Here is a 4361-nt window from a genome sequence, read left to right on the forward strand (position 1 = left end):
GACAGCGTCCTTTGTTGCGCAAAGACGGAGGGCCGTTGGAAACTAGTCTGTCCTGAGAGCCGGGCACGGGTACAAGCGGGGCTGCTGGCTCCCAGAGTACGATTTCAGCAAAACACCAAAGAGTTTGAAAAGTACAACAAAAGACTTTGTCAAAATTGTTCCAAGTCTCGCACACCGTTCATTTTGTGACTTTCCAAGTGCTCTTTTCAAAGGTCTCTTTCCTGAGATTGAGCACCTTTCAGCAAAGCATCACTTTTCGGGCGCTTTCAAAGTGTACCCGCTGTCGTAAAAATGTTCTGAAAATCGTGTTCCCGAAAATCTCCGGGCACCCCGCCAACCCCCAAGGACAGAAATGACAAGTGTCAAGTTGGCGGGGCGTCGGGCCACCTGCTGCCGGCCATGAGCATCCAAATCCCCGCAGAAGGGGCATTTTCATTTCTTCATCGGGACTTCCGGCAATTTCCAAGGTTCAACTCATTAACGTTGTTCGCAGACACTTGCCAGAAAATGCAAGTGGCCACTTTGCCGGGCCGACTCGCTTGCCCAAGCGGGAAACCATCAACCGCAGGCCCGGTAAGGCGGCCGAATCTGACCTCATAGACTTCCACACAACGGGACTTTTGACTTTCCCGGCCGCGGGTGGCCTCCACCCGGCCTCAGCCATCAGCCCTGCCTGCCTCCAGCCGCCTTCTGGTTAATGAGTTATCCAGCCTGGCACTTCGGTTGCGCCAGCGAGACCAAGTCTCGGCTTTGGTTAATGATTTGAGCCGAACCGACCTGCCCCCCGCCACCGCGGGCTGAACTCGGGCAGGTCTGCCGATTTCCCGACTCCTTTCGGGGCCTAATCGGGTCGCGCGAGCCGCCTGGCGCGATCGGGGCCCATGCCCCGGCCTCTGCCAGGCCTCGGGCAGCCGCTTTTGAAGCCCGACCAAAAACCCGAAAAATGGGCAAAAAGGGAATAAATTCCCGCCCAAAAAGGGTGAATAGTCGGTTGGGCGGCAGCCCTGGTCGGTCTCTGCAGACCTGGAGGCTCGAGACGTTTGTTTGGAAAACTCACCAAGTCTCGATTCTGCCACCTCCTACCTCTGTGCAGATACCCCGCCAACCCCCAAGGACAGAAATGACAAGTGTCAAGTTGGCGGGGCGTCGGGCCACCTGCTGCCGGCCATGAGCATCCAAATCCCCGCAAAAGGGGCATTTTCATTTCTTCATCGGGACTTCCGACAATTGCCGAGGTTCAACTCATTAACGTTGTTCGCAGACACTTGCCAGAAAATGCAAGTGGCCACTTTGCCGGGCCGACTCGCTTGCCCAAGCGGGAAACCATCAACCGAAGGCCCGGTAAGGCGGCCGAATCTGACCTCATAGACTTCCACACAACGGGACTTTTGACTTTCCCGGCCGCGGGTGGCCTCCACCCGGCCTCAGCCATCAGCCCTGCCTGCCTCCAGCCGCCTTCTGGTTAATGAGTTATCCAGCCTGGCACTTCGGTTGCGCCAGCGAGACCAAGTCTCGGCTTTGGTTAATGATTTGAGCCGAACCGACCTGCCCCCCGCCCCCGCGGGCTGAAGTCGGGCAGGTCTGCCGATTTCCCGACTCCTTTCGGGGCCTAATCGGGTCGCGCGTGCCGCCTGGCGCGATCGGGGCCCATGCCCCGGCCTCTGCCAGGCCTCGGGCAGCCGCTTTTGAAGCCCGACCAAAAACCCGAAAAATGGGCAAAAAGGGAATAAATTCCCGCCCAAAAAGGGTGAATAGTCGGTTGGGCGGCAGCCCTGGTCGGTCTCTGCAGACCTGGAGGCTCGAGACGTTTGTTTGGAAAACTCACCAAGTCTCGATTCTGCCACCTCCTACCTCTGTGCAGATACCCCGCCAACCCCCAAGGACAGAAATGACAAGTGTCAAGTTGGCGGGGCGTCGGGCCACCTGCTGCCGGCCATGAGCATCCAAATCCCCGCAAAAGGGGCATTTTCATTTCTTCATCGGGACTTCCGACAATTGCCGAGGTTCAACTCATTAACGTTGTTCGCAGACACTTGCCAGAAAATGCAAGTGGCCACTTTGCCGGGCCGACTCGCTTGCCCAAGCGGGAAACCATCAACCGAAGGCCCGGTAAGGCGGCCGAATCTGACCTCATAGACTTCCACACAACGGGACTTTTGACTTTCCCGGCCGCGGGTGGCCTCCACCCGGCCTCAGCCATCAGCCCTGCCTGCCTCCAGCCGCCTTCTGGTTAATGAGTTATCCAGCCTGGCACTTCGGTTGCGCCAGCGAGACCAAGTCTCGGCTTTGGTTAATGATTTGAGCCGAACCGACCTGCCCCCCGCCCCCGCGGGCTGAACTCGGGCAGGTCTGCCGATTTCCCGACTCCTTTCGGGGCCTAATCGCGTCGCGCGAGCCGCCTGGCGCGATCGGGGACCATGCCCCGGCCTCTGCCAGGCCTCGGGCAGCCGCTTTTGAAGCCCGACCAAAAACCCGAAAAATGGGCAAAAAGGGAATAAATTCCCGCCCAAAAAGGGTGAATAGTCGGTTGGGCGGCAGCCCTGGTCGGTCTCTGCAGACCTGGAGGCTCGAGACGTTTGTTTAGAAAACTCACCAAGTCTCGATTCTGCCACCTCCTACCTCTGTGCAGATACCCCGCCAACCCCCAAGGACAGAAATGACAAGTGTCAAGTTGGCGGGGCGTCGGGCCACCTGCTGCCGGCCATGAGCATCCAAATCCCCGCAAAAGGGGCATTTTCATTTCTTCATCGGGACTTCCGACAATTGCCGAGGTTCAACTCATTAACGTTGTTCGCAGACACTTGCCAGAAAATGCAAGTGGCCACTTTGCCGGGCCGACTCGCTTGCCCAAGCGGGAAACCATCAACCGCAGGCCCGGTAAGGCGGCCGAATCTGACCTCATAGACTTCCACACAACGGGACTTTTGACTTTCCCGGCCGCGGGTGGCCTCCACCCGGCCTCAGCCATCAGCCCTGCCTGCCTCCAGCCGCCTTCTGGTTAATGAGTTATCCAGCCTGGCACTTCGGTTGCGCCAGCGAGACCAAGTCTCGGCTTTGGTTAATGATTTGAGCCGAACCGACCTGCCCCCCGCCTCCCCCGGGCTGAACTCGGGCAGGTCTGCCGATTTCCCGACTCCTTTCGGGGCCTAATCGGGTCGCGCGAGCCGCCTGGCGCGACCGGGGACATGCCCCGGCCTCTGCCAGGCCTCGGGCTGCCGTTTTTGAAGCCCGACCAAAAACCCGAAAAATGGACAAAAATGGAAAAAATTCCCGCCCAAAAAGGGTGAATAGTCGGTTGGGCGGCAGCCCTGGTCGGTCTCTGCAGACCTGGAGGCTCGAGACGTGACTTTGGAAAACTCACCAATTCTCGATCAGCCACCTCCTACCTCTGTGCAGGTACCCCGCCAACCCCCAAGGACAGAAATGACAAGTGTCAAGTTGGCGGGACGGATTTGACTTCGGTCGCCGAGCCCTGGAACTAATTTCCCGCAAACGGCTTCGGATTTAGCTCCATCCAGACTTCCGGGACGAAACTTGACAGGCCGTATCTCCGCACTCCCGGAGCGCAGCCGCACCGTTCCGGCACCCATCGACGCGGCTGGCCGAGCCCGAGCGAACGCACCCCACGGCGGACGGCTAGGCCTTTCCGATTTTTTCACCCTTTTTCCCGAAAAGATTCCAACTGGCAGGGACATTCGCCCGACGGCTTAAAGACATGCCCTTCTGCCACACTAACGTCCCCGCCTTCGTTTGGCTATGTTGGCTTCGTCATTTCCGTCTTTTATTAAAGATACCATCTTAACACGCCGGTTAACCATTTGCCAGAGTTTTCGGTTAATGGTTTGCCACCTTCAACCCATTTGGTTAACCATTTGCCGCCGACAATTTTCAGTTCATCAGTTGCCACATTCAGACTTTCTTCTCCGGTTGCATTTCGCGGACTTCCAGCGCGCTCGGCTTCGGGTCGGCCCGCAGGAATGTGGTAGCGTTCGATGCCGCTTGCCTTCCTCTTCCCCGCGCCGCGCACCCGACGAGCACAGCTGGCCCACCAGCGGAGATAGCCGTCGGAAAGCGGTCTCCAGCCAACGGCTGCACCTCCGCCGGCCAAAGAGCCGGCCGCACGCCGTCGCTGGCCTCCGGTGCGACCCGTCCGGCCGCAGCGGACGCTCTTTACCCGCGCCAGTTGCCACGTTGCGTCGTCATGTTACTGCCCAAAGACTGCAGCGGATGCCGGTTGCCCGGCGGGCCAAGCGGCCTAGCGACGCCGTGCCTCGTCCATGCGGGAGCGGGCTGACACCGCCGCCTGCGGCGCCGCCGCCGCTTTCCAACGAGGTATGGCCGACAGCGGTCCGACACGGGAC

Source organism: Pristiophorus japonicus, unplaced genomic scaffold (genome assembly GCF_044704955.1).
Source record: "Pristiophorus japonicus isolate sPriJap1 unplaced genomic scaffold, sPriJap1.hap1 HAP1_SCAFFOLD_1224, whole genome shotgun sequence".
In the NCBI taxonomy this organism is placed as follows: Eukaryota; Metazoa; Chordata; class Chondrichthyes; family Pristiophoridae; genus Pristiophorus; species Pristiophorus japonicus.